This window comes from Lichenostomus cassidix, chromosome 9 (assembly GCF_008360975.1).
Source record: "Lichenostomus cassidix isolate B80296 chromosome 9, HeHo_3.0, whole genome shotgun sequence".
NCBI lineage: Eukaryota > Metazoa > Chordata > Aves > Passeriformes > Meliphagidae > Lichenostomus > Lichenostomus cassidix.
In genome coordinates, this window is record NC_139490.1 from 14,209,954 (window position 1) to 14,229,813 (window position 19,860).

Genomic DNA, 19,860 nt, shown 5'->3' on the forward strand with positions numbered 1-19,860 from the left:
TGGAAAACTGTAGGATCTTCTAGTTGAGGTCTGCAGAATTCCTTCAAAAGCTCTAAAGTTCTTGAGATTCTTATTTTGTACATCCTATTTGAAATGTGATAATGACTTCAAGGATTTTAAGATTGCAGCAAAAACATACATTGCCCCCTTGCAAACAGATGCTTCAAGAGACTACATCCTGCAAATAAATGCTTCACAAGACTGCCTCCTCCTGTTAACACTTAAGGTTTTTCATAATGTTATCAGTGAGCTCTGGATCTGACTGCTGGACATGAACATGCTAGGGGAAAACCTCACAAAACCAATGAAGCCAGGGAAGATGGCAAAATACTGAGCAGAATGGTAAGCAACTAAAGTTGCAGCTGCTAGGACAGGTAATTTTTTGAGGTCAGTACCTCAGCCTTCAGCTGGGGTGAATCCATAGCTATTCTAATAATTACTGGAAATCGGAAGGCAATCTACATTTTGTTACCATGACATCACTGCTCTGACGAATGACCCTAAAAGTCAGGACCGTATTTGAAGAGGAACAAAGAAACATCTGACACACAACAATTACCTTCAGACTTTATTCTCTCATCATAGAATCATGTAAGGTTAGCAGGTTCTGTGAGTGGAGATGAAACTCATTAAAAATTAAAAAGTTGGTAAAAATATAGAGCAAATCGGTATAAACACTAAGGTTAAGTCTTGGTTGCAGTGATGAGAGCCTTTGGTGCAGACACTACAGACGCACTTTCTGCATCAGAAAACCTCTACTACGAGGCAGATTTCTTATGAAGAGTGGCAGAATGCTTCTGTTAGTGGGGAGCTGGAAATACTTCTCTTGCCAGGGAGTACAGCCTTTGGGTACATGATGCATGCTTTACAGAAGCAAAACAACCATGTCACACAATCTTTTTGGAGAGCAAGCAGTTTTATAGAGTTCTCTAATTTGAATCTCTCCTGCCTCCAAAATCTAATCCTTTCATGTCTCCCCACCCCCGATGGATGAAACATGAAAATACTGTTTTCTTTCATTTTTGGTGTTAAGCATAGCTTTTATTATTATCCTCTGTTCGCTAGGAAATGTCTATTGTCTCTCACTCTTCTGCTGTTCTGAGAAACTGGACATGTCCAAGAAAAAAAAACTTGATCTTTTTTCCCCCCTCTTTATATGCTGGGCTCTCTACATCCACAGTCCTGAGGCTATGGAATTCAATCACTGGCACTCAATAGTGTTCCAAAACCTCAGCTTTTCTTTTTAGCAGCACTTGGAAAGACAACTATGAAATGTCAGTGGGGTGGATAATAAGCAGCAGTATCTGCAGCCCTCAGAAATAATATAAATAATGAGCAAAAGGTAAACAGGTCCCTGGGCCAGCTTCTCTGATACCCTTGAACACACAGGCAAGCATCTCTTATTATCCCAAATTTAGTGAAACTCATAAGCACATACTTAACTTTAATAGGACTATATGTTTATCTTTGTTCATTGTCAGGGGTGAACTTTTCCTTGTGTTTAAGTGTGCTGTAGAAGCAGAGTCCTAATGAGCAGACAGTGCCAGGGAAATGCTGCCAGCAAGAGTCTGGCACAACAGATTCTGCCATTCAGCCCTAAGGCAGTGTCCTACTCTCCAACACCCAAGACTCACATTCCCTCCTCAGGCATAGCACTTTAAAGCATTCTCCTTTCAGGTCATCGTCTGAAAGATTTTAACACAAAACAAAGAGTAAAATAAATATGTATAGCTAGAAATGCACCAACTTAGTAAAGAAATCAAGCTGGAAATTTTCCATTTGTACCAATTACAATATCAAAGCATTGCTTCTTGTAGTCTAGTAGAGAACTGTAGTTTGGAGAGAAACAGTTTGGAACAGTAAGTAACCAGAATCACTGAGCACTAAAAAAATGTATTCACTAGCCAAGATAGTTGAAAAGAATATTTATTTCTGTATAATATAGACTCAAAAATCAAACAGAGAAGCCAAATATGCTACGAAGAACACCTTTGTCCCTAGCAATAGAGCACATTCCTTAAAACTATTACTATTCTGTCCCAACAGAAGCATGCCATCTCCTTTATTCTAAAGTTCAGATGTACTTTGGACAATAAAAAAATAATTTGACTTAACTGTGTTCGGTAAAACACAGAGAATTGAGAATATACAACAGTGGGAAACCTGTTCAAATGCAATATTCAGGTTGTTAAACTAATATTACTTAAAATCCCAGCTAGCTTAGCACTTGGCAGCCCTATCACCTTGGAGGGAATATACAGCCAGTGTATGTTCAGAGCTGCATCTACTGAGATGATCATTATTCCAAAGGACATGGTGAATTGAAGCAATGAATGGAAAACAGTCCATACCTCCATTACAGTTAATCTGTGATGAGTATATACTTGTATTCAGACATAAGGCTGAATTACATACATGGTAAGTATGTTCAGACAGCAACATTTATAAAAGAGTTGGTGGTGCTCCACATACTTTGGTTGAGGTCTCCAGCTGTAATCAAAAAGACATCCTAGAAGTCTTTCTTATTAAAGGGGGGGGGAGGTAAAATCAGAGAGTTTAAAAAATGTATTGATTTTGACATTGCTGGCAGACTTTTACATGGGTTTGCACAAAGCAAATGAACTGGTGGACTTACAAATATTACCAAGTGAAGTAATCTTCTGATTACTTCACTTGGTTTCTCTTCTGAAAGTCACAGTGACTTTCTGCAGGCAGAATTACTGAAGACCCACAGTGACTCTGGCCCTCTACCCTGTACAGCAGTTGTGGCTTGGAGTACAAGTCCTCTGTGGAAAGTACTAGATGTTTACCTAGCAGTATCCAACACATTTCATTGCTGCTTTTAAATAACCCCAAGAAATGTTATTCATTAGCCATATATGCACATATAGCTAAAAATAATTATGATTTTCAGATTCTGGAATTGTCATGATTTCTAGTTTCAGTGTCAGGGCAAAACTCCCAGGTGTGTCCCAGACATGAGCAACTTCCAACTTATTACTCAACACTCTTTTTTTCAAAAGCCATTTCAGTCCCCCACTAGCTCATGAATGAAACAATCTGCAACAAACAGGCTGGTAAATGAAGTCTCTATGGTGATAACTTCCCATGTGCACTATAATAGGTCAGCAGTAGCGCGGCTCCCTTCACGAGTGATTCCTGAGCTAAATTCACAAACAAGCACCAGACTCAATTCTCTTCCCTTGGCATTTTGCCTGGACGGCTCAAACAGGCTGGAGAATAATTCTGACTTGTAAAAAGCTCTTTTACCCTCCTACTCCCTAATCACATCCCTGTGTGTAGTACTGGCACAGGGGATGCAGCAGGAATGCAGTGTGGCACAGCACATCTCTGTGCTGCACCAGTCCATCCATGGCACAGAGCCATATGATCCCACCAGGGCTGCTTCCACACATGAGTCACGGCAGCCTGAGAACCAGGCAGTGACAGCCTTGCCTGCCTGCTGTGCCAAGTGAACCTCAGAATAAAGAGATTCAGGCCTGCTGTTCAGAAGAAAGTTTTGCAGCATTAGTTTGTGCCCAGCAGACCCATGGAGGACATTGAGGTCAACCAGCGGGAGTTTCCTAGACAAGGTTTAGTCTCACTGTTTTAAGACAACAAACCTCCATTTTCTAACTCTCCATCAACGATAAATTATATAGAGAATATAAATTTTCCATTCCCCAGAAGCTGCTGGATAGAACTTAAAGACTAAAAAGACAAAAAAAGATAAAGGGATGTCAAAGTATGAACACAGGAGGATAAACATGGCTGGAATCGGGGGAAACACAGATGAAAAAGACTACAGTGTTTCTTTGCAAGTCATGTAACAAAGAAGCAACAGCACATGTCCAAAGTAAAAGTTCAAGGAAAAGTAACCTTTAATATCAAAGCATTCAGTGAATGCAACCACCAGAGACCTCTTTTATGACTCTCCAGCACCATAATAGGACTTCCAGTGGGAGGTGGGTACATGCAAATTAGTTCTACGAAAGTAATGGTTATGTATTAAATAAGAAGTACGTTTTAATGAATATGTATGATTATGATGGATAAATACCTTGTTGTAAAGGCTCACGACGCACACAGAATTTAAAAAATATCCTCTGTATGTCCTGTGCAGATAAAGAATGCCTGTTTTCTAATGCTTCAGATTGTGTTGGAAAGTTTATTCTGGCAGATTTCAGTATCTTCAGCACTCTGAAGTCTGAGTTTGATTGAAACCTCAATTTCACCAGCTTGAAATGAACAAGGCAAAATAAATTACTCACATATTTTGAAAAATACGGGGTCATTCAGATTGTTTTAATTTGCTCCAGCACATGCACAGGCGTGAACAGGAGCAGAGCGGTGTGTGCGGGGATGAAGCTCTGGAAGCCACGGGCCTGCGGCAGGGCTGGGGCTGGTGGCGGGGCTGGGGCTGGGGCTGGGGCTGGTGGCGGGGCTGGGGCTGGGGCTGGGGCTGGGGCTGGGGCTGGGGCTGGGGCTGGGGCTTGGCTAGGGCTGGGGCTGGGGCCGGCCCGGGGCTGGGGCTGGGGCCGGCCCGGTGTGGCGAGCTGGGCCGGGCCGGCGCTCCGGGCCGCCAGGCGGAGCCGCAGAAGCGCTGCCGGCGCGGGCACGGCCGCGGCCGAGGCCGGTGAGCGGCTGGCCGGCCCCGGCACGGACAGGTTTCCTCCCTGGAAATACAGCTGGGCGCTGCATTTCTCCTGTGCAACGCACAGAGGGGAACAGAGGAGACCCCGGCAGGCGCCTCCGCGCAGCGCCCCGCTTGCCCTGGACGCGGCACAGCTGGTGACAGTGCTGCCCTTTGCGGCACCTCGCCTGGGCACCGCTACTGTCCCCTGGGCTTATTTGGAAGGGACGCTCCATCCATATAACACTCTCGGGGAGAAGCTGGCACAGAGAGCCTGACCGTCTGGCAAAAATAATGCCTTAGAGGCAGATGCTTGCTGATATTATCCAATAAGAAAAGAAAAACTGTTTTGAAGGGGATGACGCCACCCTCTTACACATTCCTGGAACTTAAACTGAACATGAGTCAGTCAGAGTGAGAGTATGCATCTTGCCATGTTGACTTTTTATTTAAACATATTGACTAAAATAAGTTTATTTGATCTGTTTCCTTTATCATATGCATACCACAGTAGATGCAGATTAACATACCTATTAGACTTACATATCAGTTTAAAACCAGTGTGACAAGCAAGCAAAGAAACAAAATAGGCAAGAAGTAAAAAAAAAGAAACAACCTTAAAGTGTCCTCCTTTGCACGATTTCACTCTTCAAGGTTGAAGCAGTTGGAAGTCATTAGTTCAGAAATTGCTCCTTCCTTGCCCAGAACATCCTGTGAGGATTTGTTAGGATAAATTCAGGGCAAGTGAGATGGATGAGTCCCGGTAAAGCCCATCTTAGCCATGAGGCACACACCTGGCTGGCACAATGCCACGACCACCCTGCCAAAGCCAACATTTTGCCTCCTGGATGTGAACAACTTTTTTACTTTACCACTCAGTGTTCATAGAACCTGCCTACCATATTCCCAGCTGATGTCAAACAACGCACATAGATTTCATGCTACAGTTTCCAACACCTAAAGCATTAAAATGTACTTTCTGTAATATTGCAGTCCCATTTTTGGCTCTAACATTGCAGTGTTAATTGGAGTATTATAAAAGTGCTGTGATTCAATCCCTGCTTGCTAGTTTACAGCAGGAGTTCCTGGCCTGGCTATGCTATTTGTAAAGCAGAGCTGATACTCATCATGCTCAGTGACAGACACAAACACCAGCTCTTGGCTTGCCATGACCTTCGAGCTCCCCTGGGGAACTCCAATTAATTTTGGCCAGTGACACTTCAGTCCCAACCTGCAGCAAAAGATCACACAGCACCCCCGAGACAGCTGTGCTTTCCTGTCCACTATTCATCTTTCAAATAAGCCTTTTCTGGGCACAGCCACAATCCAGAACTACCCTGAGACTGTCAGATGATCTCCACAGACCTTGTCAGAGTTGGGATATAAGCAAACCTGATCCACTCCTTTCTTATTTAACAGCAACATACGGAAAAATTTCTTACAGTATGAGCTCCTGTGTAAGCTGCCCAGTGATCCCTACATCTCGTGCTGGCACAAGCTGTGAAAGTCAGCTGCCTCATTGCATGGATGCAGATTTAGCATCTTATCAAAGTGTTTCCAGATCTCTTTACTAGTTTCTTCATTTATTTCTTCCCACTTTCTGACCCATCTTCACTATCTTATCTGTTTCCCTTTACAAATTTGAAGCCTGATGCCAAATTCCTTCAGATCTGACTCCTTCCATACAAGCTGAGCACTGACAACTGCCTTGAGTGTGGGTGGAAGCTCTCGGAGAGAAACCAAGGTGGAGCAGCCATTCTGACTATCCCTGCTGCACAAGGGTACTGCACCCTATGTCAGTGCCTTGCTAGTGCCCTGCCTGAGGCTTGTGTAGCATTGTGTAGCTATGTGTACTGCTGTACACATGCAGGACATACAACTGGCTTCCTAACTGCCTGTGGCCTTTCAGCAGTCTTCTCTTCCTGTCTCACACCATTGGTTGTATTAGCACTAAAGAAGATAAATAACTTTACACCCCAGATGAGATATGGTCAAAATGCAGCAACAAGCAATCATTCTTGTACATTCAGTTAAATCCAGTAATAACATATTTTATTATGTCATGTCATTGAAAACTGAATGCATTTATGTCTTCACAGAGTCCAGCTATAGGTAAAGCTTTTCTGGATGTTTCAGACACATTATATAAAGGAAGTCAACACACAACCTGTCTAGATACAAAATACCCTTGCAAATGAAATTCTGGTCTCTGAGGAATTTGCTCTGGCAGTAGCAACAATTACTGGTTTTGTCATTAGATTTTGTTCTTAGGATATCAGTCATCATTTCTTTGTCAACAGATTTCGTGTATCCCAACATGACTGATCAACTTGCAAATCCAATCAATGAGAACTCAGAGGCTTCAGCATCTTTTCTGATAACAACTGCTGGGATTTACTCTCAGGAGTATATGAAACGTTCTGCAGTACAAGCCCCATCTTTTATGCTCAATGTCAAACATAACAGGTTTCTAATAATAGAACCACCACAATCTGTCCAGAAATTCCAGTCCTGCATTTGCCACAGGACACATCTCATTAGGTTATAGCTAATACAGTAAACAGTGGCCCTTCCTAGTGACATGGTAAAAACAGAAAGGCTTCACATAATGGGGACTTTTCTCATCTACAGCACTCTTCAGAAGGATTTAGCAGGGTGAGTTTCAGTGACATGTTCACAATTCCTCTTATACAAATTACAACAGAACTCTGGGGGTTTCATATGGCTCTTTATAAGTAGGAAGGACAACCATCTCCAGGGTATGCTGATGCTAAATCTCTAATTTCAGACCTCACTTATAATTGCATATTCAAAGATTTTTATTTTATGATGGGAACATAATAGAAGAAATAGGAACATAATGGAGGAAATGAAACTTCCCACATTGTCCCTGAATGAAAAGAATTTTCTTAAGAATTCTCACATTCCCTGAAATTATTTCTATGAAAAGATCAAGTCACAGAAGTATCAGTTGCTTTGGGACTGGCTGTCAACAAAATAAAATAACATAATTTTAAGCTGTTTCTCAGCTTTGACTACTGGGGGCAGTAATTCTCTGGTCCACCTGCTTGTTCAGTGCAGTGTTCTCACCAATCTTCAGTTAAGAGTTATCTTAAGCCTGCAGAGAATTCATGTGAAACCCACGGACTTTACAGGAGGGAAAAAAAGGTGCAGAGGTGCCAGGCTTCATGGGTCTCTGAGCTACATGCAAAACCTTCACCAACCCATATCCTGCAGCTGCACAGCCACAGCTCCGAAGGGATCCCACCTCATGCTTCCTGCTGTGCAGTGCCACCATCCCAGCCTTACAGCCTTGGCCACCACGAGAGCAAGCTGAGGCAAGGAGACAGATTAAACCCAGCATCCCACAGCCACAGCCCACAGGCAGGAGCAGAGCTAGACAGTTATGAATTCATGACTGAAAACCCAGATCAGAGACCCAAAGGAAAGCAGCTATACACTAAACCTGCAGAACTGCAGAGAGCTTTCCATCTGCACTATCTGCACATCCTGGGCCAGGAGAGCAGCTTGTTTCCTGTGAGCACTTGGCCCAGAACAGCCAGTCTGAAGGACACCTCAGCCTCAGCTAGGCAGCAGCTCACTGCACTCATTTCCCAAAGCCAAGGACACTCATCCCATTAACCCAGTCTGGTTCCTGGGCTGGGCAAGGTTTTGTGGAAGGTGCTATGGTGAACACAGCAGAGCAGTGACCAGAACAGAGAAAAGCTGTTTCCTCCAAGAGGACACACATCCATGGCTCTTGCTCACAGTGTTTCTGTACATATTGTAATGTCTGCACTTAGTTTTGTCCACATGCCAAATGCTCACTATATTCAGAATACACGGACAACTGTGCCTCCCTTTCTTCCCTGCAACACTGGGTAGATTTTGTGGTCCTGCCTCAGGGAATTGAATAAGGTAGTGGAGAGGCATTGGAGCATATTTGAACGACACCAGTTAGAGCTGTGTATTTCACACTGAATTTCAGTAAGAATGTCATGTTAGCATCCAGCTTTATGAGCACTGCCATTGCCTCAGTCTCTCTTTGATATCATTTGATTTCTTCCTAAAGAAAAAGGCCTGAAATATTGACCTGCCCCACATGGGAAAGATGCCAGCAGATTCAATCATTCTGCATTTCCTTGCTATGGCTTTAGAATTATTAAAACTATTTAATTTTTTGTAATAATCTAAGTTTTGTCATTTTTTTAACTCAGAATCTGTATGGACATATTGCTATATTCTGCAAGCTGTTTTTCCTGGTTGATATACTTCCACCAAATATCTCCTTATGTCTAAATCTCAATACAGATACTGCAACAATTTGTACTTGCTCACCTGCTGTATCGGCTACATATTCTAGATTTGATGCAGTACTTGCTGCTTGGTTATTCTCTTTTCATCTGCCAGAGCCTATGTAATATTTAACTCCTTAACTTTTGAGTATTCATCACAATATCACTTGGTGATTTCTTACCTCTTGCTGACATCTGCTTGTTCTTTCATAGCTTTACATAAGATGTGGAGATGCAGAAATCTGCTGTGTCCCTTCCATCTCTGAGTTTCAATACAGAGACTTCTCTGCTTTTGCAGCAGCTTTCCTTCAAAATTTTCTTCGAAAATCTTTCATCTGAAAATATATGTTTTAAAGGTCACAGGTCATTTATGACTCTGCAGTCAAGATTTTCTTTCCAGATGTCAGAAACTACTGTGCTTTAATTATACAGTCCTCTGAAAGGCCTTCCACACAATGAATATTTTTTGTTTTATGAAAGTAATTTTATTGGCAAAACCTATGACTAACAAAAGGGATATGACTCTATGCTTACTGTAATATGAATTATTACAACACTGTTTACAGCTGAGCTTTAAAAACAATTTTCAGGCAGCTCTGGTTTTGATGACTAAAGTTTTAAACCTCTTAGGATTGTACAACTCCTCTTTTAAGCCAGAGGTGGTGAATTTCTAATTCCTGATGCTGTTTTTTGGCAGGCTGGGCATAGGTGTCTGTAGGTCAGGCATATGCACTGGAACTATCTATGATTTTTTGAGTTTGCTATGGAAACTCATACAAACTGTAAGAAAATGTTAGAAAATTGTGACACACTGTCTAATTCACAAACTGAGGTGAAGTGAGAGCAGTTCTTCTCAGCCTGCACATAGCTTAAAGCTTGCACCTTCTGCCTTAGCCCAGAATGAGAATTTGTTGCCTGAAACATTGTCTGCCTTTGAGCTGGTGCAATGAAAACTCATTTGTGCTGAAGAACCATGCCTTGCATGATGCCTTCGGCAAGACTCTGCAAAAACATTACTGCTGGAGCTCCATACAGCTGTGGCTATTCAACTGGCAGGCTGGTCTCAAGAGTTCTTTATTCCTGTCAGACACAAACCATTATAGAGCAGCATTCTCTGAGAGACAGATCTGCTTGTGGGACATATAAATACTGGTTTTCCTTCCATTGATGTCAATAGGAGCAAGGATGGAGGTATGATGTTATGAGATGCTAAGTTCTTAAAATATGTTCTGAATGATTTCTATTTTTAAGAGCTGTTTTGCTTTGGAGGATGAAAGGTCTGTTCACTTAATATGAGGAACAAGGTCTGTCTCAGAGATGTGGAAGAACATCTATTCATCCAAAAGCTTAGCTATTTCAGGAATAATCTGTAAATTATTTTAGGAGTTTGTTTAAACTGTTGTTAACTATACCTGGCAGATTTCTGGCAAATGCATTATTGTTTCTTTGGACTTCTCCATTCCTGCAAGGAAACTTTTTGGGAGACAGGACTTGTCACTTCTCCTGTTGACACTGTTCTACTTTGTATGAATAATTACACATTCACTGGGACTCGGACTAACACCTCCACCCTCCCCAGGAGGGTTACTGAACCATCAGACTAGAGCATTGTTTTTTCTCTCACCAGCTGGCTCCATGAATATTTAAGTATATTTTACAAAGTGGGACTGTTCCACTCAAAGGGGCTGATGGTCAGGTCACTGCTGTGGGGCAGAAACCTGAATTTGCAGAGAAGAGGAGAATTCCTTCCAAACACATGTAGGGGTTAGACTTAGATTTTGTGAATTAGCTGAATTAGATTTAAATGGAATTTCATTTCCATTTAAAGGAGATAATTGAATAAGGGTACTTAAGGGGAGACTCCAATGTTAGTAATGCCAGAAAATTATTAAGGAGTCCACAGAGGCACACTTTTACCTGGGTAAAGCCTGCCACCATGAGAGGGGTGATAACCAAGAGACAGGCCAGCAAACATTTTAGGGTGGTGTCAATGCAGAGAGAAGTTTCAGCAGTGTTTAAGATCCTAAGAGCCCTGTGCTTTGAAATCTTAGCTGGAAAGCTGAATACTGAGATGTTGTACTGGACAGACAGTATCATAATTATGATCTATTGGTTGCACTTATAACTCAGGCTCCATATGTGGAGAAACTCAGTTCCTCTCATTCCCTTCCAAGAATCTATCATATATCTACATCTGCACCTATTTGCAGCAGGAATTCCTTGCTGTTTGACACTGCACAGGATGATTATTATCAGTGCACTGCAGTACATCTGGAAAGATGAAGGAATGCTGGCTCAGCATACCTCAGGCAAAGCACTGCACCTCTTAAAGAAGGATGGCTTACATAAAACAGGAGCACAAGAGCTGCATCACTTTCATGCACACCGCAAGCCAGGCATAATTGCTTTGAAGTGAAAGAGTTACAGTAGTACAGCTCCCCAGCTGCAGAACAGGTAACAACAGAAATTTAAATAATTGCAAATTATTGCAATTCTCTGATTCCTTATTCAGAGATGCTACCCATTCACCAGAAAATGTTATGTGGTAGAGGCAGGCAGTCTTCATTCCTTTCCTGCCAGGATTAAAATGAAACTTGGCTGTTATCTCAAGAATGAGCCCAAAGACCAGGTTTAGATTCTGGAAAGACTTTTCTCATCTCGAAGTAAGTAAGTCGAAGGATTTAAACATAAAGACTCTTTCAAAACAGTTACATGTACTCAACTGTCCATGTCCAAACTGAAGTCAAGTATGGTTTAGGAACGCTGAAATTAAATTACGATATTACTAACTCAGTCTGGCCTTTATTTTGTTTGGTGGATATGATAAATTTCATCAGAGACTGTTAAAACAAAACTCTGAGGCTCTTGAAAGGATTAAAACAAGAAACTCCTGGATTACAAAAAGCATAAACTGCTGCTTGATTCCAGCACTGCACTTTTCATTCCTAATGTACCAAAGGACTATTATTGAGTTAGAACTGAATACAAGTTCCAAGCATTTTTATACCAAGTATATATCTAATTTAAGCATATAATGCTGTTTCTCCAATGCTCTTCCAGTGTTTAGCTTACTTTTGTGATACATTTTGTAACCAAAATTGCTACTATCTAGAAATCTCTGGTCCTGGCTCCTAAAATTTCCACGTATGTTCCTTCAATTTTTTATATTTTTTTGCCTCAACACTTTAACATTTTAATGACCTGTAATATTTTGTCTATAGCAAGAAGCACTTATCTAGTACTCAGATGTGTTCTCTGCAATACCATGCTGAGACTGATATTGACAGTGACATTTCTTTACATATTAGATAACAATGATTCTGTGAAAATCATTACCCAGCAACATAATAGATCACAGATGTGTTTAAAAAACATAATATTAGGCTAAACTCTGAATTCTGGTCTGGAACGCATGTGTGCATCTCCCAGGGCAGTAATTCAACTCTTAGAAAAAGTAAACTCACTATTGTAATGCACATGGCAAATAGCTGAGTTCCAGCCACCAGTGAAATAATTTGGCCTCAATTTTGCATTCCATGACCCCTGTACTTTGATGGGAAGTAGGCCATAGGGACTGATTGTAATTCCTGTAGTCAGAACTGCCCAGCCCTGGTACAATTTATTGTTGCACAGAAACATCAGTGATGCAACACCCACCTTCTTGGCAGGGACTCTATGCTGAACAAGGACAAGTGAAGGCATAGCGTGAACAACAGGAGGAATCCAGGAAGTCTTTATGTACCATCAATATGATGTTGTACCCAGCAGGGAAAGACTGTATCAAGGTATTCCCTCACAATTACTTCAGATCTCTTGGCTTGGCCTAATCTGCCTATTAAAGAAAGGATATTTTCTCTGTTCTGAATTTTCATCTTTGAGGAAGGAAGTCCTTCAGATGTAGGCTCCTCCAGTTTTTCATTCAGATGTAGGTGTTGAGCTGTTCAGTTAAGTTAGGGGTTCCTTTTCAAGCCAAGAAAACAAGTGCAAGAGTTATTACAGCTGATGGAAATTTCATTGTGTTCTCCCAACTCTTGTTGCACAGGCTGTGATATCATTTGCAAATTTCATAAGGTGCTTTTTCCTCATTGCCCACTTTATAGTAATTTGGAAGCAGACAGTGAATTTTCTTAAAAGTAGGAAAACAGTATTTTAGTTGGCTGAACTAAAATAGCTCATGACACTTTTCATCCTAAGAGCATTTGCAGTATATAAATTAGATCCAACTGTTCTCCTTATTATATATAGCCTTATAAATAATAGTAGAGGGAAATACAGGAAGAGAAATAAGAGCCTTGGCAGGGAACAGTTTCTCACAGGGCTTAGTTCTGATTTCAAATTTGTGTTGCCAGTAACAGCAAACTAATTACATGTGAAACTGTACTGTGGGACTCGGGTCCCAGGTATCACCTGTGCAATAGAGTATGACAGCATAACACACTTCATTCTCTTTAGAGATGTCTCTATCCTGCAACTACAGCATTCAGAAGACAGGAATTAAAAAAAGGTGTGGGGGGGAACTGAAGCTAGATTCCTTAATACAAACCTGCTTATTTACAGATGATGTAAAACTCCTTCTTGAACACCAGAGAATTAAAGCACACACACAAAAAGTAGGCATCTCCTTTGCACAAGGTTCCAGTTTTATTTTTGTCAGTGTTCCTGCCAAATGCATACTCTCAGCCTCAAAGAGACTTCTCTGGAGTGCCCTCGATGCCTTTTGCAACTTTTCTTTCCCTGCTTCTGCATGAAGAGTACCTGACAGCCTCTCACTGCACACACTCCTGAGTGCATTCCCATGTGCCTTTACCCCACACCTCCAGTGTCACTTGCAGCCAGCTTGAAGGGAAGGTGGCTGTGACCATCACCAGTTTTTAAGCACCAGTCATGTCATGTAAGACAGCAGTGGCTCCACACCCTCTTCATTCAAGACAGAGCTGAGCTTAACAGTGTCTGATGGAGGTGGAGCTTTTGGAGGGGAAAGGATGCTATTGTGCAGTGGATTGTTCAAAATATCTGCTCTTTTCATTTCTCAATCTATAAACCAAACTCTGATCTAAGTCTCCAGAAATTTATTCATATACAGACATAAGTGAGTCTTGTCACCAAATAAGAACAATGGCTCCAAGAATGATTTTTTTAATATATCCCTCACAAAAGTAATTCTATTTTGTATCAAGAAACAAAGTCTATTTTTTCCATTTTAGTGACACACTTTCCTGCCTGCTCTATTTCCTTCCCCATGCACCACACAATTAATGGTCTCATGTTTCTTTCCCACATCCACCAAAGCAAAGAGAATCTGTTTTGTAATTTTGTTTCATAATATTATCTACTTGAAGATTTGCTGATTTAGATTACATCAGGACTGGCTAGCTGATCTGTCTTAGCTTTTACAGCTCTCTAGATAAGAATAGCATCCCGTGACCCTTGATGATGTCCTGCCCTGCACTGAAGCTTGGAAGTTGTCCTGCATAGATTGAGGTGCTTTGCTCCTCTCCTCTCATCTCTGTCTGCTGCTGGAAGATTTGGCAATGAGACTGCCTGATTCACAGGTACCTGCTGGCAATTCAGGGGCTCAGCCTTTTTAATTTTATGGCCTTCTACTCCATACTTTATGCTCCCATTCCTTTTACATATAGAGTATTTTCCTTGGAATGTTTTGTTTAAAATGCAGCAATAGGGACATAGCACTTGCTTAAAAACGTTTTTTTAGAATCCATTTTTCTGCCTTTTCTACACCTGCTGTGTGATATGGTCTTTGGAAATACCTGCTCTTGGTTAATGGACCTTGGAATGCTTCACTGGAAGTGTTGAATCAATTCTTTAGGAGCCTTGTGCTAGGATGAAGTTATCTGTTTACAACATCATGAATGTTTCAAGCATCCTGCTTGAGATGGGGCACTCAGGTTAATAATTTTTAGATCTCTTTGGTTACAGGAATATATGCAATTTAACAGTAGTTATCCAATTTATAATTTTTATATTATGATGAAAAACATCATGTAATGATAAACCATTCTCCTTAATATTTTCTTATACTGGAAAATAAGCCATTGATTTTGAATAATAGAGGGTAAAACACTTAAAAAAAAGAATTATTGGATACCAGTTTGTATACCTATAAAGAGAAAAGGCAAGTAGAAACTGATGTTAGAATTACCCAAAGTGACAAATGGAAGGACCAGAAGGTAATTTAGAGAAGCCATACTGAAAAACTGTGCTGCTTTTATGATTAATGCATCATGTCCGGTCTCTCTGCTAAATGCTAAAATGAAATATAAAGTTTTGCAACCGTTCTAAATATGTCATTACTTGAGGTAAAACTAGCACAGAGACCAAAAAAAAAGCTAATTAAAGAATGAAAGCTTAGTTCATAATAAGTTCCTGAATTCCTAAGGTGTGGGAATACTGTCAATACTACATGTACATTTTGTATCTCTGTGTCAAAAGAAAACAGGGGAGGGGAGGTCAATGACTCATCACAGCCATTTTTTTATAAAGCCAGAAACCACATTGTCATTTGATAAACGAGCCAAGAGCAAAGCTTGACAGACAAAAAGAGAGAAGAGTGGGAATTCCTGGGGAAGGGTGGAGGCTCTGCAAGTTTTCCAGTGACAACTCTTGTGTGGGTTTTTATTTCTATAAAGTAGCAGATTCAGTTAAAGGCACAACATGGGTAACTCTTTGTCTTACAGATCTAAGCAAATTTGGGAATCTAGGAACTGGGTGGGCATAACAATCTGCAAGAGGCATTTTAGGTGCTAGGATTATCAAGATAATAGGGATAAATCCTCTCTATTGCATGTTGTTCAATGCTATTATGAAAAGGGACAACTTGCAATTTCAGGAAATACCAAAGTTCTTTTGGAAGTGAAAATATCAAGATCTTGGCACTTAAGACTGCACTGAGAGAGCTGGGGTTGTTTAGCCTGGAGAAGAGAGGGCTTGAGAGCAGCCTTATTGCAGACTTTCAATAATTAAAGGGGACTTACAAGAATACAGGGGGAAACTTTTTAATAGTGTCTGTAGCAGCAGGACAAGGAGTAATAGTTTTAAAATAAAGAGTGTAAACTCAGATAAGATATGGTCAGATTGGATGGAGCCCTGAACAAGCTGACCTAGTCCCTTCTCACTGCAGGGGTGTTGGACTACATGACATTTAAAGGTCCCTGTCAACCCAAACCATTCTATGATTCAAATGAAATAAAGAGCAGTTGTTAATAGCATTTATGTAAATTTAAATTAAAATAATTTCACACAGTCAGCTGAACAGGACTTGTACAGAAACACCAAGAGAGCACTGAGAGGTCTTTTGCCATAGTAAAAGGTATTTTGTGCAGGTGACTCTCCACAGAGAAAAGAAGATATTGGTGAGAAGCCTGAAAGCTGGAGCATAAACTAAGCTTCATTTTCAGGCAGGTCATCAGGCCACTTTGGCTGCTGCACAGTAACATCATGATTAACTTTGTCACAGGAAAGATGTCAGAAGTGCATGGAGGGATACGCAGTTTGCACCAACATTTCCACAGTCTTTTCAAAGAACATCTCAGGCACAGTCTGTGACACAGGGTTACATTTCAGGAAGAGGTTTCCACTTTCCACTTCAGTAGTCATCTCATTTTCAGGCAGACAAGGTCACACTTGCCAGACACTCATTAGGAAATTTGTCTCTTGTTAGCTTTGTGTACAAAATATCTTTCTTCAGTAACTGATAGGAAGAAGACCTCAGCCCTGGATCACCAGCATCACTAACTGAGCCCAGGATTGCTGGCAGCAGCCAATGGGGAAGGAAGGGTCACTCAGGCTGCCCATTTCTGCCAGACCACTGCAGGAGGCACTGACCCCCATTGCAGGCTTTTTTCATAATTACTATAGCACTAGCTCAGTAGTTCATATGTTAAATGTCTGTCACTAAAGATTCACCATTCCGAGCCTGAAGATACGTCACCTCAGGGACATGTGACAGAAAATAGTTTTTGTTCTACCTTCAAAAAGAAACTACTGTAGAAAACTTGTGCTGCAATGTCAACTATCAAAAGTTAGACGTTTTTTGTCCACATTATAAAGACACTATGCTTATGCAACTCCATACTATTTTTGTCACATAACCTATGCATCATTTATGCAAAGAATACATACACAAGGCAGCATAATTAAGTTTGCATGAGACTGTAAATCTGCCATATTTTGGATTTGAGCTTAAAACCTTTCTAGCTGAATTTACATCCACTACCTCTAAAGAATTCCTAACTGTGCATTCCATGATTTTATCCCAAAAAGACAGAGACTCTAACAGATGCTGATTGAGCAGCTTTCTGACTTCAAAAATGAAATATCATCAGTATATGAAATGGTTTTTTTTATTCGGTTCCTTGCAAGAGTAGAGGACTGGGCTTGGTGAAGAAGAAAGGTCACTCCTGTTTCTGTGTTCCTAACAGATCATAATTTAGCTGAAGACTAATGTCAGTGCTAACACATTTATTTATGGGTAACTAGTCACTGGCCTTTTACTTTTCTGTTCCTCCTGCAGCCATTGATGGAAACCAGCCAGACATCTCTGGGTTAGTTTGTGGGTGAATTCTCTCTAGCAACATAATTTATATTTGGTAAATGCAGTTTAATTTGAGTGCCTTGTTTATAGTCTGTCATTTACTACTTGTGGTATTCATAATCTATTTAATAGTGGGGCACTAAAGAAGTACTTGAGCACATTAGATTTAGGGTGTTTAGGGAATACACATTTAGGGTGTGTTCCCAGACAGGCAGTGCCAGAGAGTGATGCTGCTGTTTTCCCACTGTGGCAAAGGTGCAGAAGCTTGGCTGCTTGGGCTCTGCATGGGCTGGGGGCTTTCCCAGCAGCCTGTTCACCACCTCAATTTGCTCAACATGCCTGAATTGCCCTGTTGCTGCACAGATCTGTAGGTATGCTTGGGTGGTAATGCAGAACCTGTTAAGGTGTTAATTTTTCAGAAGTTTAAAACTACCTTTAGATGAGGCAAAAGTCTGTAGCAACCACATCTAAAAGGAGTCCTTGAACATGTAATCCTTGGGAAATAACAGCCTTTGTTGGTGGTTTTGCATCAAGCACAGCTACTCAGTGGATATAAGGCCTGAAATACTTCTTACAAAATAGAGGGTCTTCTCTAGACTAAAAAATATTGACAGAAGGGAGCAGCAGGGAATGCATGTGTCTGTGCTGTGAGGATTACACAACTCTCTGTCATGTATGATTTCCAGATCTAGAAATTTTTATTACTGTTACATTACCTTCATGACCACACCCAATATACCTACTAGCAGCAGTTAAACTTTCAGCTGCTAACCAGCATCTTATTGGAGGTAAGTAAATGTCTCCTTTTTAGGTTTCTTACTTCCCATTCTTGTCACTTGAAATGAGTTCAAAACACAGCTGCAAACATAATCTCTGCTTTTTCAATGTCATGATCTGTTTCCACAGCCCCCTTTTTGTGATCTGAACTCCCTGCCCCAATCCACCACCAAGCCTCACCTAGATGTGTTCTGCTCTGTCCTTCAGTCCCACTGGGGGGGATGTGGGGCTGCCTACCCTCAGGGCTACAGGCCATGACTTCTCACCTGGCTGCCAACACACCTGCACTCCTACAAAACCTGGGCCTCTGCAAAACCCACCCTGCCCCCAGCCTCTGCTCTTTCTTGTCTTCCAGTGCCTCTGTGCACACGGGAACACTGTTGGCACCTCTTACTCACCAGCAGTCTCACAGGCTGCCTCCAAAAGTCTGGGACATTCCAACAGCAACTGCACCTCTCCCACAAAAATCCTCTTGGAAATTTAGTAAGCATGGATCCAGGTTAGTCTACTGCCTCCTTCACCCAGCACCGTGGAAAGGAGAGTACAGGTATCACATCTGCTAAACTGCTGCATCCACTTTCTGTGTAATCCTCAGAGCATCCTCTCTAATCAACAGTACTTTGAAGTCTTGGTGGTGGGACCACTCTTCTTTGTATTTTGCAAGAACAAGAATGTTAAGTGCTTAATAAATCAGCTAAAAATAAGATAACAGGATTATATTCTGCCTTATATGCAGGAGAATTTCTGTTTAGTTCCTCCAGTCTGTTCAATTGACTGTGCTTGAACACTTTTCTACAGACATACCTCCTTCTCCTGCAAGAGATGCATATGGAAAGAAGTACTTAAAAACAGTAAGAGAAACAGGCTCTTTTTAAAGCAATACTCAGAAGATAAATTATCACTTATTGATGTGATAATCTGTATGTCATTATTCAATAGCACTAACAATGTGAGGTTTTTTAAATGCCACTTTCAATAAGAATACTGTGTTAAAAATAAGAATACTGGCTTAATTTTTCATTTCTTTTCTCAGTCAAACAACTTTGGCTCAAATCCTGTAAAACACCCAAGTACTGAGTTCATCACTGTATGCTCTGCCACAGCCTTTTAAAGAGTATCTTTCACAGCCAGACCGAAAAGGCTACTAAATGGGTCAGGATTACCCATTGGTAAACAAAACGAAGCATTTCAAGTTTACTTTAGAATTTAAATAAAGAAGAAATTTCAAAGTAGCATTACTATTTTTCAAGTTTTGGCGGAGCTGCAGACGATTGCACAGCCGCTAACACTGGGTTCATTCATGCCCGGGACAAACACCCGCACTGTGCCACCTGAGGACGGCAGCGGCGCGTCGCGGGGGGCTGCGGGCTCGGGGCGGGGCCGCTGCCGGGGGGAGCTGCGCTCGGGCAGCCCCCGCGGGCCCAAAACGCGCGGGACGGGGGGCGCCCCGGGGCCGAAGCCACAGCCCCCGGGAGGCACCGGGGCGGGGCGGGGCACACCCCGGGCAGCGCCCGCGCCCCGCGCAGGGAGAGAGGGCGGCCCTGCCCTGCCCTGGGGGCGGAGGGCCGCGGGAGCCTTTGCCTCCTCCCCCGGTCCGGTCCGGC

At 41.7% G+C, this 19,860-nt stretch overlaps 1 long non-coding RNA gene across 1 annotated transcript; it reads right to left on the reverse strand.

Annotated features, from left to right (window-relative positions):
• Positions 1 to 5,048: 5,048 nt before the first annotated feature.
• Positions 5,049 to 19,701, reverse strand: LOC146433323 (uncharacterized). The gene is made up of 2 exons (XR_014854052.1): positions 18,655 to 19,701; positions 5,049 to 9,263 (listed from the first exon to the last, which is right to left on the reverse strand). It is a non-coding gene; the product is annotated as an uncharacterized LOC146433323 (long non-coding RNA).
• Positions 19,702 to 19,860: the final 159 nt, after the last annotated feature.